The following is a 20507-nucleotide window of genomic DNA, read 5'->3' as shown; positions in this document are numbered from 1 at the left end:
TTCAGACACACACACTGATCATCGTAGCCTTCAGCTCACAGGACCCGAGTAACGAGTGAGTGCTGAGAGAATGCGGAATTGGTCAATGCTACGCTCGGCTGATGCGACAACTCATGGTGTCGGATGCCATCAGGTGGTCGAAGGACATCTACATAGAACACATCACTGGACATCGGCAATACCAGAAGGGGTGAGCTGGCGTGCCGATGAGAAGCACAGTCAGGAAAGTAACTAAAAATACTTCCCTCATGGATTGTATTTTCTAAATGGAAAACCTACCCTAAATTCTCAATTACTGAAGGATAATCTTCACTTGTTGATATATTTTGCTTTCCACAACCAAATCTCTGTATAAGTTCTCATGAGTGATGTACCCGAGTATTCAGATTTTAATATCTAACCTGTATTGTTAAATCTATTCACCTAAATTTGGGTTATTGCTGATTATGTATCATATGACTTTTAAAAACAAACTTTGTATTTGTGGATAACCGAAGCACTATACCCAGATGTACAGACACTCTTTTCTCAACCTATGTATTATATAATTTTTTTTAACATTAGCTTTAATAAAATTTTTATATCCCGCTCGTAAATACCTTGCAATGCCAGCTACAAAAGTGCCATGCAAACACCTGTTCTCACTTTCTGGTGACATTATAAATAAGAAGCAGGCAGCATTATCTCCCATAAATGTAAACAAACTTTCTTGTCTTAGCAATTGACTGAACAAGAAGTAGGACTGAGTGGACTTGTAGGCTCTAAAGTTTTAAATTGTTTTATTTTTGAGTTTAGTTATGTAACAAAAAGATCGATATTTGTAAGTTATACTTTCATAACAATGAGATTGTATTAGAGTACTTGTATGAGGTGAATTGAAAAAAACTATTTCTTTTATCATTTTTACAGTGCAAATATTTGTAATAAAAATACAGAGTGAGCACTGTATATTTTGTATTCTGTTGTAACAGAAATAAATATATTTGAAAATATAGAAAAACATCCAAAATATTTAATAAATTTCAATTGGTATTCTATTATTTAACAGTGCTATTAATCGCAATTAATGTTTTTGAGTTAATCACATGAGTTAACAGTGATTAATCGACAGCCCTACTTTGAAAAAAACTTCAGATTCTGGCCAAACTGCTGATGATTTTCTTTGGGCAAATAGTTTTTAATATAACTGCTCAAAGATTTGTAGTCAGAAGATAACAGCAGCCCTTCCCTGTAGAACAGACATAAATTGCCCTCTTCTTCACGGCCAGTACTGATGTTCATGCAGCACAAGTCATGGAAGCGGAGGGGATTATGAGGATACTCTGCTCCCTTCCATTCTACTTCATCCCTTCCCATGGTCAGCCCATGTCAACTTCCCATAAATAAATAAATCCGCTATGAGCTGGGACTAAGTAGATGAATTTTCAGCCCCCAAGATTGAGAAGCAAAGTTTATATGGGTTCGAATAGTGAAATAGAAAAGAATCAGACTGATAGATAACAATTAAGTCACTACCATCTCTCTCTGATATTGCTCACTCAGTGAGGGAGCAAGCATATAATTTTCATGCTGGCTTCCAAGGTGTTTCTGATCAACTAGATCAGAAACAAGATTCTTCTCCGTCTCATAGGTGTGCTCTCCCACTTTTCAAACTCTCACCTACACACCCCACACCCCAGGATTACATTTACTGCACTGCAGTCTCTGTGAAAGAAGAGAATTTTTTTCAATTCCTTGGCAAATTGCCATTTTTTCAAGTAGCAACATATTTCATTTGTTTTAATAAGCTTGGAGATGTAAATAACTAATAAGAATCCTTCTTCCGTATCAGAGAAAGAAAATAGTAAGTCAATAGAAATGATTGACACTAAAACTTTACACACTTTATATGAAGAGATAAACAAGTGATGCAGAAATACCTATTTTCAGTTTTCAGTGCCCCGTTAGGGGTTGCTGAATTGAGTGACTATTACACAGTAATGCAATCAATGTGCCATCTGGAAATCACAGCAATAGAAACTTCTAGTAAAACAGAAATTCTACCTCACCAAGAACATTTCAGGAATGACAACAAGTCCATGTGAATCTGGTTCTTGTTATCATATGAAAACCTTTGTAAAATTACATGTCAGAGGTGCAATTCAGGATCCTGTTATTCCAGAAGTTACATTGTTTGTCCACCTGTATTATACATGCTGTGTAGTTGGTGCCGGAAAATGAGGGAATCCCCGTCCTGAGGAATTTAGAAATTTAAAAGTACCTGATCCTAAGTCTGATGAAGTCTATTGACTGCAATAGGTTTTGGAGAGAGAAAAGTAAGACAACGTGCTGGATGGGAGACCTTGTTTGCCTCATCTCATGCCCCCAATGCCCAACTTAATCAGGAAGCCAGAGGAAAAAAGCCAGGGTTTTGATGTTCACACTATTACTACCTTGTCGTATTTACAGAGCTAAGATTCAAATCCCCTTCACCAACCTGCGAAGTAAAAAGTCACAGTATCAAGAAAAGCGACCTTTCTCTAAACCTATCCTGCAAGGTCTGGAGCACCATCCTGTCCTGATGGAGTTGAGGGTGCTTGAGAACTTTTAGGATGAACCATATAGCCCTGATCCAAATCTCAATGAAGTGAACTGAAATTTTGGATCAGGCCCTATATGAATAATCAAATTTATGCCAATCTGATCACTATTCGCATTGCTGACTTATTACCATACCTAAATCACGTGGGAAGATGTGATTTGATATCCCACATGGAACATGCTATCTAAATGCTAACTATTATGTTGCAGCTGATGCATGGACTACCATTCTCACTATGCATACAATGCATTCCCACCCCTCCCCAATGGTTCCCTCCACAGAATTACTGGGCACATGCCAGTCTGCACTTCACACTTCTAATGTTGTTTCTCCATCTAGCCTAGATGTTATTGAACTGATCCCATTTCATGAGAGACCATAACTCAGTGCCTTACCCAGAGAGTGGCAGTCCCGGGGGCAGCTCCAGCCCCCTCCACCTTTCCCCCAGTCTGCCTCAGGCCCCGCCCTCTGGCCAGGTCATAGGTCAGAAGCCAGAGCCAGACGTGTGGGGCAGCTGCACCTCTGGCTGGAGCAGGTACCATGGAGCAGGCAGCTCTGACTTTCCCCTGTCTACTGCTGGTGCCCAGACTTGCAGCAGCTCCTCAGCTTGCAGCCCCCTTTGAAGAGCTGCATGGGCAGGGTGACCCAGCTCCAGGGTGGCAGAGCCCTCAGGGAGCAGACACTGCAAGGGGAGCTCTCCTGGAACACAGCCCCTAACTACCCCCTCCCTGCACCCTGAGCTACGCCTCTGCCTGCGCACAGCCCCTAACTACCCCCTCCCTGCACCCTGAGCTACCCCTCTGCCCATGCACAGCTCCTAGCTACCCCTCTCCATGTACCCTGAGCTACGCCTCTGCCCATGCAGAGTCCCTAGCTATCCCTCTCCATGTACGCTGAGTGCTTTTCAAACTTCTTGAACTGAGTTCCCCCCTACACCCTGCCTTTGAGTTATATTTTTTGGTTGCATCCCCCTGGCTGGCCTGCTGAGGTGAGTCAGGGAATGGAGATGGCACTCCTTCCCTGGACCCCGCTGTGCAAGCCCTTCCAGCCCTCACACCCCCAAAATCAAAGTAAAACTACACCTATGCCCAAGGGCTCTCCCCTGCCCCTGCTGGGCCTTGGAGCTTTTATAGCATGTTGAGGGGGGCCTCAGAAAAAGTATGAGAAACCCGGATATAATTGACAGATCAAGGAACATGGTGGTAGACTTTAGAACTGAAATTATCTTTTGTCCACAGTCTGTCATTAGTATTACCTATGAGGGGTTGTTTGTTTTAACTACTTGCTCCAGGCCAATGGGGGCTGCGGGAAGCGGCACGGACCGAGGGATGTGCTGGCCGCGGCTTCCCACCGCCCCCATTGGCCTGGAGCGGCGAACCGCGGCCAGTGGGAGCCGCGATTGGCCGAACCTGCGGACGGGGCAGGTAAACAAACTGGCCCGGCCCCCTGGCGAGCCGCGTGCCAGAGCTTGCCAACCCCTGATCTACACCATCCCTGCCGGGTGTTTGTCTAATCTGTTCCTAAAAACCTTCAATGACACAGATTCCACAACCTCTCTAGGTAATTTCTTCCAGGACTTACCTACCCTTACAGATTATGAAAAACTTCCAATATCTAACCAAATTTCTCTTGCTGCAATTTTAGCTCATTACTTCTTTTCCTGTCCCCAGTCACCCTTAAGGAGAACAATTTATCATGCTCTTCTTTATAACAACCTTTTACATATTTGAAGACTGTTATGTCACTGCTCAGTCTTCTACAGACTAAACAAACCCAATTTTTTCAATCTTTCCTCATGTCATGTTTTCTAGACCTTTAATCATTTTTGTTGCTCTCTTCTGGATTTTCCCCAATTTGTTCACATTTTCTCCCAAAGTGTGGTGCCCAAAACTGGACACAGTACTCCATTTCAGGCCTTATCAGCACTGAGTAGAGTGGAAGAATTATTTCTTGTGTCTTGCTTATAAACACTTCTGCTGATACATCCCAGAATGTTTGCTTTTTTTTGCAACAGTATTACATTGTTGACTCATATGTAGTGTGTGATCCACTATAACCCACAGATCCTTTTCTGCAGTACTCCTTCCTAGGCAGTCATTCCCCATTTTCTATTTGTGCATTTGATTTTTCCTTCCTAAGTGTAGTACTTTGCACTTGTCCTTATCAAATGTCATCCTATTTCTTTCAGAACATTTCTCCAACATCATTTTGAATTCTAATCCTGTCCTCCAGAGTGCTTGCAACCTCTCCCAGCTTGGTAACATCCACAAATGACATAGTCTACTCTCTATGCCATTATCCAAACCATTCATGAAGATATTGACTACAACCAGACCTAGGATAGGTCCCTCCCAGCCTGTGAACCACTGCTAACAGCCAGTTGTGCATTCAGTTTATACTAGGTTCATCTAAAGCTATATTTCGCTAGTTTATTTATGAGGTCATGTGAGACAGTATCAAAACCTTATTAAAGTTGTGATGTGATATATCTACTACTTCCCTCCAGTCCACAAGGCTTGTTACCCTATCAAAGAAAGATATTAGGTTAGTATGACATGACTTGTTCTTGACAAATCCATGTTGACTGTTACTTATTACCTTATTGTCTTCTAGATACCTACAAATTGATTATTTTAATATTTATCTTTCCAGGTACTGAAGTTAAGCTGACCTCCACTCCGGGTTCCAGCCCAGGAACCCTAATGGCAGCCGCTGTTGGCAGCCAACCTTTCACTGACAGAATTGCTACATTTTTCCTGGGCCACTTCCCCACAGCTCCCCCGCTTCTCTCTCTTAACGCCTTCTTCACCCTTACCTTAGGGCTCCCTTTCCAATGGCTTGAGGGTGTCTTCATTACCCAGCCCTTCAGCCGCACATCCTCTCCCTGGCTCCTTTCAGCTTGACTGGAGTGAGCACTTTTATAGTATCAGAGGGGCCTTAGAATCAGATGTTCATATTAGCTTAACGGCCTCACCTGACTCTTTGCAGGTTAATTGAAGTCAGGTGTTCTCATTAGCCTGGAGCAGCCCCTGCTCTGGTCAGTCAGGGAACAGAAAAGTGCTTATCCAGTGGCCAGTATATCTGCCTTCTACTACTCTGCTGTACCCAAGAGGTCTTCCATGAGACCTCTCCAGGCTGCCAGTCTTCTACCAGGACCTCCTCTGGACCTGAAAACTGGTTTTAGCCACCAGATCCGTGGCGGCCGCCGAGGGGGCGGATCTCCTCGTGGAGCCCCTGCTATACAACCTCCAGCTTCGTGTGCAGGGGGCGGAGTCCCCCGCGGTGCGCCAGAGGCTGGTCTTGGCAGGAGTTACCAGGGTCGGAGACCTCCTGGACTACGACCGGGGAGACTGGCTGGATCCCCTGACGCTCGCTCAGCGCATGGGGCTCTCCAGCCCTCGTACACCCCGGCGCGTACTTCAGGAGGTGAAGGCCGCTTTACTGTCCGCTGCTCGGGTTTACCTCGACCGGGTCCTGCGGGAGGGCACGCCCCGCCCACCTTCCACCCCGGGCCCTGTGGATCTTTTTATCGGGCCCCTGCCCCATGGTCCCACTCACCCCCCTCGCCCTTTCACTGCAAGCCGGCTGCCCGATCTGCAGCCGGTTTCGTTCTAGACCGCGCCAAGGAAACATCTGTACACGCTCATGCTCCACACGCTTCACTACCTCACCCTCGCGTCCCGCCCCGATACGAAATGGCGGGACCTCCTGCCACCTCTCGAGGGTGAGGAGCCCCGGTGGGCCAGCCTGTATTCTGCCCTAGTCCCAAGGCCCGCCGGGGATGTCAGTTGGCGGCTCCTTCACGGGGCTGTGAGCACGGGAGTGTACTTGGCGCGGTTTACCCCTGTCCCCAACACCTGCCCCTTTTGCGGCGTGAAGGAGACCCTGGCGCATGTTTATTTAGAGTGCGCCAGGTTGCAGCCCCTGTTCCGGCTCCTCTTGGATCTCCTATTGCGTTTTTGGTTGCACTTTTCCCCTCACCTGTTTGTCTATGCACTCCCTATCCGTGGCCCCACGAAGTTGCGGGATCTCCTTGTCAACCTCCTCTTAGTCCTGGCCAAACTGGCCATCTATAAAACCAGGGAGAGGAGGTTGGCCGATGGGATTTCCTGCGACTGTGGGGCCTATTTCCGCTCCTCCATCCGTTCACGCATCCGGGCGGAGTTCCTCTGGGCGGCGTCCACTGGCTCCCTTGACGCCTTCGAGGAGCAGTGGGCGTTGTCCGGGGTTCTCTGCTCGGTGTCCCCATCTGGTTCCCTTCGTTTAGCCCTGTGACCTCACTCCCGCTCCTGTTTTTTTCATTAGTTGTCCCACGTACTTAGTTAGTGTCCCGGACCTGTGGATCCTCTCCTTAGGCTGGGGGGAGGTCCTTTAGTAGTGGGCGGGCTTCGCCCGCCCACTTCCTGGATACTAATAGGACTACTCTGCTGTACCCAAGAGGTCTTCCACGAGACCTCTCCAGGCTGCCAGTCTTCTACCAGGACCTCCTCTGGACCTGAAAACTGGTTTTAGCCACCAGATCCGTGGCGGCCGCCGAGGGGGCGGATCTCCTCGTGGAGCCCCTGCTATACAACCTCCAGCTTCGTGTGCAGGTGGCGGAGTCCCCCGCGGTGCGCCAGAGGCTGGTCTTGGCAGGAGTTACCAGGGTCGGAGACCTCCTGGACTACGACCGGGGAGACTGGCTGGATCCCCTGACGCTCGCTCAGCGCATGGGGCTCTCCAGCCCTCGTACACCCCAGCGCGTACTTCAGGAGGTGAAGGCCGCTTTACTGTCCGCTGCTCGGGTTTACCTCGACCGGGTCCTGCGGGAGGGCACGCCCCGCCCACCTTCCACCCCGGGCCCTGTGGATCTTTTTATCGGGCCCCTGCCCCGTGGCCCCACTCACCCCCCTCGCCCTTTCACTGCAAGCCGGCTGCCCGATCTGCAGCCGGTTTCGTTCTAGACCGCGCCAAGGAAACATCTGTACACGCTCATGCTCCACACGCTTCACTACCTCACCCTCGCGTCCCGCCCCGATACGAAATGGCGGGACCTCCTGCCACCTCTCGAGGGTGAGGAGCCCCGGTGGGCCAGCCTGTATTCTGCCCTAGTCCCAAGGCCTGCCGGGGATGTCAGTTGGCGGCTCCTTCACGGGGCTGTGAGCACGGGAGTGTACTTGGCGCGGTTTACCCCTGTCCCCAAAACCTGCCCCTTTTGCGGCGTGAAGGAGACCCTGGCGCATGTTTATTTAGAGTGCGCCAGGTTGCAGCCCCTGTTCCGGCTCCTCTTGGATCTCCTATTGCGTTTTTGGTTGCACTTTTCCCCTCACCTGTTTGTCTATGCACTCCCTATCCGTGGCCCCACGAAGTCGCGGGATCTCCTTGTCAACCTCCTCTTAGTCCTGGCCAAACTGGCCATCTATAAAACCAGGGAGAGGAGGTTGGCCGATGGGATTTCCTGCGACTGTGGGGCCTATTTCCGCTCCTCCGTCCGTTCACGCATCCGGGCGGAGTTCCTCTGGGCGGCGTCCACTGGCTCCCTTGACGCCTTCGAGGAGCAGTGGGCGTTGTCCGGCGTTCTCTGCTCGGTGTCCCCATCAGGTTCCCTTTGTTTAGCCCTGTGACCTCACTCCCGCTCCTGTTTTTTTCATTAGTTGTCCCACGTACTTAGTTAGTGTCCCGGACCTGTGGATCCTCTCCTTAGGCTGGGGGGAGGTCCTTTAGCAGTGGGCGGGCTTCGCCCGCCCACTTCCTGGATACTAATAGGACTACTCTGCTGTACCCAAGAGGTCTTCCACGAGACCTCTCCAGGCTGCCAGTCTTCTACCAGGACCTCCTCTGGACCTGAAAACTGGTTTTAGCCACCAGATCCGTGGCGGCCGCCGAGGGGGCGGATCTCCTCGCGGAGCCCCTGCTATACAACCCCCAGCTTCGTGTGCAGGTGGCGGAGTCCCCCGCGGTGCGCCAGAGGTCGGTCCTGGCAGAAGTCACCAGTCAGAGACCTCCTGGACTATGACCAGGGAGACTGGCTGTATCCCCTGACGCTCGCTCAGTGCATGGGGCTCTCCAGACCTCATACTCCCCAGCGCGTACTTTAGGAGGTGAAGGCCGCTTTGCCGCCCGCTGCTCGGGCCTACTTCGACTGGGTCCTGCAAGAGGGCACACCCCGCCCGCCCTCCACCCCTGGTCCTCCGGACCTTTTCATCGGGCCCTGCCCCATGGACCCAACCGGCCCCCCCGCCCTTTCACTGTGAGCCAGCTGCACGATTTGCAGCCAGTTCAGTTCCAGACCGCGCCAAGGAAACATCTGTACATGCTTGTGCTCCACACCCTTCGCTTCCTCACCCTCGCATCCCGCCCCGACACAATGTGGCAGAACTTCCTACCACCTCTGGAGGGTGAGGAGCCCCGGTGGTTCCACCCTGGTCCCGAGGCCCACCAGGGAGGTCAACTGGTGGATCCTTCATGGAGCTGTGAGTATGGGCGTGTACTTGGCGCGGTTCACTCCCCTCCCGGACACCTGCCCCTTTTGCGGCATGAGGGAGACCCTGGCGCACATATATCTGGAATGCACCAGGTTGCAGCCCCTATTCTGGGTCCTCTTGGATATATTATTATGTTTTTGGTTGCATGTTTCCCCTCACCTGTTCATCTACGCACTCCCCATCCATGGCCCCACAAAGTCGCAGGACCTCCTTGTCAACCTCCTCCTAGCCCTGGCCAAAATGGCCATCTACAAAATCAGGGAGAGGAGGTTGGCCAATGGGGTTTCCTGTGACTGTGGGGCCTATTTCCGCTCCTCCATCCGTTCACGCATCCGGGCAGAGTTCCTCTGGGCGGTGTCCACTGGCTCCCTTGACGCCTTCAAGGAGCAGTGGGCGCTGTCCAGGGTTCTCTGCTCGGTGTTCCCGTCAGGTTCCCTTCCTTTAGCCCTGTGATCTCACTCCCATTCCTGTTATCTCATTAGTTGTCCCCCACAATTATTTGGTACCACGGAACTGTGGATCCTCCCTTTAGGCTGGAGGGAAGGTCCGTTAGCAGTGGGCGGGCTCTGCCTGCCCACTTCCTGGATACCAACAGGACTACTCTGCTGTACCCAACTGGCCTGGGTCTATCACAATAGGTACTATATATAGTACCCATATATAGGTACTATATTTGCCCTTGTCCAGTCCTCTGGGATGTCTCTGGTCCTCCTCCAGGTGTTCCAACCTGGTGCCTGGGGCCACACCACCACTCAGGTTAGCCCAAGCTGACCTTCCATCACGATGAAGGGGTAGACAGGCCAAATTTGAGTGAATCGTGCTACAATTCCATGTGCCAGGTCGTAACGCCTGGACCAGGGAGCTGGGCCCAGCCCTGCAGGACACAGGAACTACAACTGCAAGGTAAGTGTGAGGTGGGCTTACTCTCTGACCCTCCCCTCAGGGCCTCCCATCTGAACCAGACCAGTGAGTTAACCAACCTAGAGCCTTCCAGCACAGAAGTAATGGATAAACAGAGAACTCCCGAGATCTGTGACATTTTCACCAGCATGACAAGCCTGCAGACCTGCTCATGAGTATTGTTAAGCCTTTCTGAAGTTTAGAGTTTTCTAAAATATTTAACAAAAATAAAGTTAGTATAAACTACATGTTTTATAGTTTTTTCTCTGTGACTCCTTTTTAAAAGGTCATTGCTTAAATGTATTTAGCGTTTCATATGCTGGGATGACAAGATATGGAAAACATCTTTCTCTGTGAAGGGATGGCCTCTCTCATTTATGTGGTGAGTCCATTTCTCTTACACTGAGCATCAATCTCTTAAGAATAGGAGGTGTTCTACATTTCACACATCAAAACGATCTGTAAGTATGCAGCCACTGCATTTCAGGATTCATATACAGTAAACAACCTGTGGTAAACAATCTGAGCACAAAGTGTTCCTTCAAGCTCCAATATTAGTCTGTTCCTGCCAAGCTAGGCTGATGCAATACGATACTTTCTGCCTCCAGCACTTTACCAGCAATGGAAGATTCAATGCCCCTTGACCCGCTCTTCCCACATTGCCCCTTATCTTAGGACACCATCTCAATTCTGCTCTGCCAGACCATTACTCTTTCCTCATTCAAATCCTTCCTACACAGGCACCTCATTGGTGATGCCAATAAAAAGAGAGCCAATAAATAAGACATCTTTTAACTAAAAAGAAACCCAATCTTCTACTGAACCATCATAATGTGTGCATACTTAGCTGGGTCGTACTGTGGTAACCCATTCCCCATCCATTCTATTCTTTGTTATTCCTCACTTATTGCTTCCTACCTAAAGTTAAATTGAAACAATGTCTGTCTAGCAATGTTTTAGGCATTGGAACACTGACAAATAGTCAGAGTAATAATACAGCCCTTCCTAAGTACAGAGAATTCCTCACATATATTCTGTCCATTAAAATCTGGCATTTGAAATAACATATGCAACATTCCAAAGGCTGGAACTTGACTCTCTGATTGACATTCTAAGTGTGACATAAGCATTCATATAAATCAACAACTAGTAACTTCTGCAGCAATAAACCGCCTCATGAGCAACTTGATGGAAGTAAGGGTCACATCTAATTAGTATATATGTGCGACACTGCACCTCATCCATATTCTTCACAGTGATGTTATTATGAGTATGGCATAACTAAGATGTATTTTATGCAAGATAAGCCATCTGATAGGTCATTGGAAAAGTTATGATTTGCTGACTATGATTATCCTATTTGAATGCATGTATCCTTTTTGTATCTTAAGTTATGAATATTGACTATGCTGTATTTCAAATGTAGTTACACGTGGGTAACACCCACTAGACAAGATGCTTTCAGTCTAGATCAGTGTTCTTCATTGCAAGGCCCGCGAGCCAGTGGCGGTTCCCATCAACCCTAAGTGCGGCTTGCTAAGTTCCCCCTAAGCTGTGCAGCTCCACAGTAGGCTATAAATAGCTGCGCAGCAGCTCTAAAGGGCCATGCAGCAGGGACCTGGAAAGGAGGGAGGTGGGGGTGGGTGGGAACTGGGGAAGGGAGCAAGTTGTGGCTTGCAGGGCTGCTGAAGGCCTCTCCCCTAGCCCTGGAGCTCCCTTGCTGCTGGCAGGGGAGAGAGAGAGAGGGGGGCCCCTTCCCCCTGAGCTGCCTGCCAGCAAAGGGGAGAGAGAGGCCTCTCCCCCAGAGCTAGCTGCTGCCAGCAGGGAGAGGGCTGTGGGGAGTCCTCTGGCCCCAGCCCTGGGGCAGCCTGCCTGCACCCCAAACTCCTCATCCCCAGCCCCACCCCAAAGCCCTCACCCCTCCCGCATCCTAACCCTCTGCCCCAGCCCTGAGCCCCTCATTCCCAGCTCCACCCTAGAGCCCTCAGCCCCAGCCAGAGGGGTGAAAAGAAAACAGAGGAACAAACTGACCAACGAACATTTGGACTGCCTTACTAGGCTTGCGATGACAGATTACAAATATTGCATGAACAAAGTCAAAGAGGAACAGGAACACTTTCGCTCACCCAGTTTTTATAGTAAGTTTTGCATTATTCTGCTCTGAAAAAGTTTACTTGCATAGGTGCCTTTTTAATTCCATATATTCTCCTGGTTATTATTTTATAAAAGGAGCACTGTTTTATTGTACAAGTAGACTTTGTTTTAGTTACACCAGTGGCTCTGTAACATTACATCGTTAAGGAGCAGTAAGCAATGTGTTAATTTAGTACTTGATGTGGCTCTCCTATTGAAGGTTTTTTGCCAAAGTAGCCCCCACTTCAAAAATAGTGAAGAGCACTGGTCTAGATAGTGGGTGGGGAAGGGTTTATTCAGGGCAATGGGCCATCAGGATAAAAACAATAGGCCTTAGGAGAAGCTTATCTCCCACCTGGAGAGCCTTCCTGAGCATGCAACAGACAGTCTCCGAGTAATGGCTGATATGACTCTACAACAACATGTGATGAGACGTCTCTGGACTCCATTTTGGGACGTCACTATTTTTCCAGGGACTGGTCTGGGAACCAAGCTTTGGGAAACAAAGGGTTCCCACCATATGCAAACGCTATATAAAGCAGGGAGTGACATCATCTGGGGTTCTTCACTCCCCACACAAGACTCCTGAAAACACCCAAGGAACAAACACTGAACTGGGGGGGGAAGTGCTGGACCCAGGCTAAAGGGATTTCTAGCCTGTGAATGAAAGACCTGCAGATTCCAAGCTGTAAAGCAAGTGCAGCTGGACCCTTAAGAATCTGCAGCCTGCTTGTATCATCTCTCAGGGTGAGAATCTGCTATTCATATCCAATCTATTTAGTAAATTAAGCTGCGTTTGTTTTTTTTGTTTGTTTATTTGCTGGGTAATTGGCTTTGATCTATTTGCTATCACTTATAATCCATCTTTTGTAGTTAATAAACTTGCTTTAGCTTTATCTAAACTGGTGAGTTGGAGTGAAGTGTGTGGGAATTATAACTCAGGGGCAAAGGCTGTTGCATATTTCTCTCCACAGTGAGGCAGGGGGAGAATTTTATGAGCTTGCGCTGCACAGTTTCCTGTGCTTGCAGCACAAGACTATATAATTTTGGGTTTATATTCTGGGGGGAGGGGAGGTGCCTGAGGAGTTGAGATTTGCCTTAGCTGTAGCCTTCCTATGCAGGGGCTGGTCAGAGAGCCTGCATGTAATTGCATCTGGGTGTCCCCCTACCTGGTGAAAGTACAGGCTAGAAGGCTTTGCAGCTTGTCAAAACAGTACAATGTGAGAGGAAACCCAGACTAGTGGGTTGGGGGCTCAGTGGTACCCCAGTTCAAGGTGGCACTCAAGGAGGAACCAGTCACAATATGTTTACATAAAATTAAGCACAGTCCTAATAAAACGAACTTGGAAGTAAAAACCTTACAAATCCGATATCCCCAAGATCTGTGCTAACAAGAGAACACTTTTTAAGTCTCCAGACCACTGGCTAGAAGGGATCTCATCCCACTCCTGGCTGTTTGAAGAGGGATCTGTTTGTTCTGTTCTCCCTTTATTCCATCCTGCTTCCCCCACACTCTAAGGGTAAGATTTTGCCCTGCCCTGCTGAAATCAGTGGAGCTAACTGCGGAGTAAAGTGCTACTCCACAAGAGTATGGGAGCATAATCTGCCCCATGGGAGCATAATCTGCCCCATGTGAGCACTTCTGTTCTCCACACCTCAGTGGGGTGGGGGGCTTAGGCTGCTGGCAGCTCCAGATCCACCCTGGAGGAAGAAGATTTCTTAGTGGAAACTTCTTTTGCCTCCTCACAGTGGTTAGGGACCCAATGGTTCACTTGCAGTTATGAACACTACTTTTGTTAGTGTGTGTAAGATCAGACTCTTAGACTGGAACAGCAAAACTCCACATATGGTGATACCAACTGATGCTGTTGTACATCATTAAAACAAAAATATTAGTAGGATTTTCAAGTGTTAAAGACAGAATTCTATCAATACTGAAGATAATGGGACAGGAGTAAAAAACACTATGCATAATAGTAATTAGGGGATTTGCAAGGTGCCTATCACTAGCAGTTACTTCTAAAAGTTTACTACTATGGATAAATTGATAATTCCACCTCAAATGGAAAAAACAAAACAAAACAAAAAACGCATTTGTGACTCACTTGAATAGACGAACATTTGTCTGCACTTTCTACAGCAGGCTTCCCAGGGAAACCCATTAAAAGCTGAAAAGACAACTAACTGCCTTGCTTGCACGCCCTTTATAATTAAAATGTACCAGCATAATATATTAACTAACATGTTGCAATTCTTGGCATGCAAGGCTGAGAAAACATGGAGGAGATGAGAGATAGAACATTCCTATTTAAATCGTTGGGGTTTTTTAAGCTAGATTGGACAGCTTTCAATAAACGTTCATGTAGTTCAATGAGATTCAACAAGACATTTTAATTCCAATCCCCTTTATCCCTTCCCCCATATTTTAAATAATGTCATTTAAATCAGCATCCTTGTCTCAAACAAATCTTTTCAATATCTCATCACAAATCTATTCACATTAGGTCTATGTCCATAAGTGTATTCAGCTTTGACGTGAGTGGACAGGTATGTAAACGCCTTTTTTAAATTCAAGTTAAACTTCCATCAATTTGACAAATGTTCTCAATGAAACTTTCTGATTTATCTTATTAAATGTTTGCTGGCAGGCTGACAGGAGGATTTGTTAAGCACTAGCCACGTTCTGCTTTCACTTACACCACTGTAAAAGAGAGCTTGGCTTCAATGAAGTTATTTCAGTTATTTACACCAGGGCCGCCCAGAGGATTCCGGGGGCCTGGGGTCTTCGGCAGCGGGGGGGCCCTTCCGTTCCGGGACCCGCCGCCGAAGTGCCCGAACCAGCGGTGGGGCCCCCCGCGCCGAATTACCGCGGCGGGACCCGCCGCCGAAGTTCAGTTCGGTCTTTGGCGGTAATTCAGCGGCGGGGGGGCCCCCGCCGCGGATCTTCGGGGCACTTCGGCGGCGGGTCCCGGAACGGAAGGGCCCCCCGCGGCCGAATTACCGCCGAAGACCGGGCTGCACGTCGGCGGCGGGTCCCGCTTCGGCGGTAATTCGCCAGTGGGGGGGTCCTTCCGCCACGGAGCGGAAGGACCCCCGCCGGCGAAGACTGGGAGCGAAGAAGCTCCTGGGCCCGGCCCCGTGAGGGTTTTCCGGGCCCCCCGGAGCGAGTGAAGGACCCCGCTCCAGGGGCCCCGAAAAACTCTCGTGGGAGCCCCTGTGGGGCCCGGGGCAAATTGCCCCTCTTGCCCCCCCCCTCTGGGCGGCCCTGATTTACACTGGAATAACAGCAGAAATGTGATCCAGGGTGTCTTTACGGGGCTGCTCCTTACAGTTATGTCAGGAGCAAACTGCAACTGTGGTTGAATATATTAAACATACTGGGTTAAGTAAGATATTTACCATGACTGTCCAAGAAGTAACCACCTACGATAAACATCTGCTAGTTTGCACTGCAGAGATAGTACTGAGTCAGTCTCCAGCAAAAATCAGTTAAATCTTCGCACTCAGGATTTTCTTGTGTGTAAACGCCAACTACTCTAGCAGTTATTCCATTTTCCTTAATATGGCTGGCTCCAAAACTTTCATTTGTGGAATTTGTTTTTAAAATACTTCTTTCAATTTGATTTCACATGCAGCACTTACAGTAAATACAAAATACAAACACTTTATTTTTATGCCCTGCATGGAAAGCAGAGCACTGATTGCGCACTAGCCTCAGTTTTATTATAGCCTACAAGATCAAACGCTACTGATCAAACACTGCTTTGCAGATATACACAAGATACAGCCAAATCTGATGAGAAGAGCAAATACTGGTGCAATGGCACTCCCTGAAAACTCCTTGCTGTCTTATGGGAACTCTATCCCGTAGAAACAGAGAGTGATTTATCTAAAGAATAGGATTTCAGAGTAAAACAGCTCCTACATTTTCAAGGCCATTTTCAAGTTTTCCCATCATCTCCCATCAATGCCCACAAATATTTTTAGAGGGTCACAATGGTTTGTTTGCTTTGTATTTCATGCCTGTTACTTCAAGCAGCAGCAGCACTTCAGCAAAATCTTTGGGGCCTGAATTTATGTCACTACCCAAGCCTCATGTGACTGCCACAAGGTTGGAGATAGAGAGATCTCTGAGTATCAATTCCACCTGGTTATAGCCTGGATTCTGATTTGTTATAACAAGATAACAACAGCAATACATACGTTCACAGGAAGACCTATGTAATAAAGAAACTTGGGGCAGTTGGGAATCGGGGACAGTTAAATCTGGAGAGACTGACCAGAACTCCCACCACAACTGGGCAGTCTAGCCAAGTAGAGGCATCAGTGGGGGATGACACAAGGTCACATGCCCCTTCCCCCCAAGATTTCTGCCTTCCATTTAGCAACAACTAAATATTTGGAGGGGACCCATCTAGAGGGGCTGCAGCAGACTCTGCCCCAGGGCAATGGGAGTGGGCAAGACATGCCTCTCCCACAGATGGCCAGCATCCAGGAGGCAGCAGCTCTCCCTGGCATCAGCACTCACCATGTCCCCGTGCAGCACAGGGAGGGAGGAAGCAGCAGGGTGGCTGGCTGTGAGCTGAGCCTGCTACCTAGGGCTTATTTGCCTTTCCTGTTGCTGGAGTCCCAGCGCTTCCCACCACCTGCTTTGCAGACTGCCCTGGGGCAAATACCCTAGGTCTGTTCCCAGGGCAGAGGCCGTACTCCCATTCCTATAGCAGGGTCTCTGCTCCCCTGGCACTGCAGTGGGGCTCACCTTGCCTTCCATTTAGCACAGCTTCTCTCAGAGGTTTTCAAACTGTGGGGCTCCCCACCCCAATGCCAGGCGGCTCGGGCCAGCTCTCGCAGGGCTCGGGGAGGGAGCGACATCCCCACCCCGACTCACCACAGCGGCAACTCAGTTTGTCTGGGTTGGGGGGGGGGGGTCACAACCAACAACTGTAAGCTTTAGCCCCCTCTTTGGGTTACAATTGTTAGTTGTGCCCCCCCAACCCAGACAGGCTGGGTGGCCCACTGAAGTGAGTCGGGGGTGGAGGTGACACCCCCTCCCCTAGCCCTGCCTGGTGCCACTGCCCCAAACGTTCCTCTGCCCCTGGGGCACGTTGCCCTCTTTGAAAACCTCTGTTGCAGAGCCGGAGGCTATGCTGTGGGGTGCCCCCCTCCCCCCAGAACCTTTAAATTGCGCCCCCTCCCCCCAATCAACAGTTACACGTTCCCCCTGTAGCCACGCCAAAAAGCGACTCCCCCTCCCGGCCCGGCCCCTCCTAGGGAGCAAGGGGCCACCCGCATCGCCTCGGGGCTCGCACTGCACATCGTGCCCACCTGGGACCTGCTCTCCGCGCTGCCTACAGCCACCGCCGCATCGCTCCCGGCTAACGCGCGCCGGGCGCGGAGACGGGCACCAGCCTGGCCAAGGGGCAGCGACCCACACACCCGCTAAACCTGTGCTCGGACACGCACGGCCCGCGTCACCTACCGGCCAGCCCCCTGCCCACCCGCCCGCCTTCGGCCCAGGGCTGCCGGCCCCGCGAACAGCAGCACCCCGGCTCCCCCCCCCCCCCGGCTTGGCCAAACTTTCCCGAGTTTCACACGCCGCCCGGTAACGCCCCTCCCCCCGCGGGGCTGCCGGTGCGAGAACCGGGCGAGGGAGAGCGCGGGCCCCGCGTCGCCAGGCGTTCCGCAGGGCACCAGCCCAGCCCCGGCAGCAGCCGGCAGCCCGTGGGGCGCACTCACTCACTCACCCACCAGCGCGCCGCCGCAAGGAGCCCGCTCCGGGGTCAGCGCTCAGCCCGGGGGCCCATCGGTCCCCGCCCGCGGCGCTCGCTGGCGCGTCCAAACTTCCAGGAGTTCACCGCTAAAAATAGCGGCGCAGCAGCAGGGCCGAGCGTGCCCGGCGCGACCCCTCTGCCCACACCCCCGCGTGCACGGGCCGGATCGGATTACACCCGCCCGCGGGCGAGCAGGCAGCCCTGGAAAGCCAGCGCCTGAGGGCGCAAAGCAGGGGACCGAGCCCGGCTGCCCCGTACCTGACTGCTCCGAGCGAGCTCCCAGCCGCGGGGCGGCCCTCGCTCTCCCGCCACGGTGCGCCGAGCTCCTGCCCCAGCAGCTGCGCCGCTACTAACGTCCCCCCATCTTGTCCCGGCGCGGGACGCTCAGCAGCCGCCTCCTCCTGGCCCCATGGCTGCGGCTGCTGCTGCCGCCTGCGCCCCGCTCGGCTGGCAGCCTCCTGCAGAGGGGCGGCGCGGGGTGGGAGCCAGAGGGTGGGCCCGGCTGCTTCAAGCGGGACTCATGCCTGGCCGAGCCTAGCGGCTGCTTCTGGGCCGGGGGGAGGGGACGAGGCTGGGAGATGGACAAGCGGCTCAGTGCGTTCCCGGGAGCTCTGCTCCCTGCCCAGCCCGCGAGGAGCTGGAGTTAGTGCGTGTCACTTCCCTGGGGTTTGCGGGCTCCCCCTAGAGGGAAATATTGGTTATTGCAGAGCGTTTCCACGGGACTTCACAACAAAGCGAGGCTCGTCGGGCTAGAGCGGAGTCCGGGAGCCCCGGGGTTAGCAGCTAGGAAATCGGGGCTCCAGTGCATCTCCCCCATAGACCTACCGCACCTGGGCTGTGCAAACCACCCCGCTCCTTAGCTCCTCGGCGGGCTGTGCGCGGCGCGGGCTCAGAGCTGCAATTTAAAGGGAAATTTAAAATCATTCAGCCAAGTTCAGGGAGGGCGCCTGGGCTAAAGGGGGACGGGAATGAGGATGCATCTGCCACCTCTGGGCAGCTGTACAGCAGCCCTCCACCCAGTGCCGCCTCCCTCTGTTTTCTTCCAGGGACTTTTTCGAGTTGGAGAGGAAGATAAAGCATCCTGTTTATGAATACGTACTGGCCAGGGTGGTTAGTCGCACTGTGGGCAAAGTTGGCAAATCAGTTCTGCAGCCAACATCGTTTTATTCCTATAAAGTCACTCTTATATGAGCGTTTTGCCATTTTACCAACAATCATTTCAGGAGAATTTTTTAAAAAGTAAAAAGCTTGACTTACAGCCAACTAAATCAGAGTTGATCAAGAAATATAAAGTGAAGAATGAAACACACAATGCAGGGCTTGATTTAAAAACAAACAAACAAAACAAAAAACCTCCTGCACTTTGGATTGCTAACACAGAAATACTATAATAAACTTTGGTGTTTTTCATGCAATCCTGATCTCAAAAATTGCTTTGCAGAGCTAAATAGTACAATTATAGAGATGAACAATAGCAAAGCAAGGTCATAATTAGGATCTATATGCAAGGTTAACGAAGCAATACAAAATCTTAAATTTTATCAGTCATCCCTCTGAAACGTTTTCAGTGGGTATTTAACTAGTCTTTGTCTACAGTTAATATGATTTTCACTTTTGTGTAGCAACCCAAAACACTATACGCAATAAAAGGCTATAATAGGAACAAATATAATTGCATCCCAATTCAATGTATTTAAATTTATTAAATTTGCATTGAAGATGATGAAGTTGGAGACTTAGGCCCAGATCTTACAACCATTCACTTTTTAAATTGTACATACCTGAACTGTTCCAATGAAGTCAAGGGTCCGCCCATCTGCACGAAGTTAAGCTTGTGTATAAGTATTTGTAGAATTGGGGCGTTAAATATCTCCAAGTGGATTCACAAGAGGAGGATTTAGTCAGAAAAAAATGCAGTAACATAAAGAATGTAAGTATCAGAGGGGTAGCCGTGTTAATCTGGATCTGTAATAAGCAACAGAGAGTCCTATGGCATCTTTAAGACTAACAGATGTATTGGAGCATAAGCTTTCGTGGGTGAATACCCACTTCATCAGAAGAATGCAAAGACTCTTTTCAGCTCCAGCCATATGCTCATTAAGTGAACTCTAACACTTTGTTACTTGTTCAATTCCACATGCTTCATAATGGGTACCTTATAATATTACTATGATTTGCAAGTGTAGAAATCCCTGTGATGTCACAGAGGAATTAAAATATCTGAGGTTTTTACAAAAAAAAAATTGTATGCCCCTCTGCCACGTACAATGCCCCTCTGCCATGTACATTGGCCAAACCAGACAGTCTCTACGGAAAAGAATAAATGGACACAAATCTGACATCTGGAATTACAACATTCAAAAACCAGTAGGAGAACACTTCAGCCTCCCTGGTCACTCAATAACAGACTTAAAAGTGGCAATTCTTCAACAAAAAAGCTTCAGAAACAGACTCTCACGTGAAACTGCAGAACTTGGAATTAATTTGCAAACTGGACACCACCAAATTAGGCCTGGATAAAGACTGGGAGTGGATGAGTCATTACAAAACCTAATTTTACCATACTAATTTCCCCCTACTGTTACTCACACCTTATTGTCAACTGTTTGAAATGGGCCACCCATCTACTTGTTACCACTACAAAAGTGATTTTTCCTC

At 49.8% G+C, this 20507-nt stretch overlaps 1 protein-coding gene across 3 annotated transcripts in view; it reads right to left on the bottom strand.

Annotated features, from left to right (window-relative positions):
• Positions 1-18484, bottom strand: part of GHR (growth hormone receptor) — a 188727-nt gene extending 170243 nt beyond the window's left edge. Inside the window, exon 1 of one of the 3 annotated variants that reach the window (XM_039545025.1) lies at positions 18108-18484. The gene's annotated coding sequence lies outside the window, so the exon portion shown is untranslated. Of the gene's footprint in view, positions 1-17822; positions 17936-18107 lie in introns of those variants that run through there. The other 2 variants (XM_039545026.1, XM_039545028.1) reach the window with 2 other exon arrangements.
• Between the last annotated feature and the right edge of the window lie 2023 nt (positions 18485-20507).

Source organism: Mauremys reevesii, linkage group 6 (genome assembly GCF_016161935.1).
Source record: "Mauremys reevesii isolate NIE-2019 linkage group 6, ASM1616193v1, whole genome shotgun sequence".
Classification (NCBI taxonomy): Eukaryota; Metazoa; Chordata; order Testudines; family Geoemydidae; genus Mauremys; species Mauremys reevesii.
This window is presented reverse-complemented; position numbering and strand designations above follow the sequence as displayed.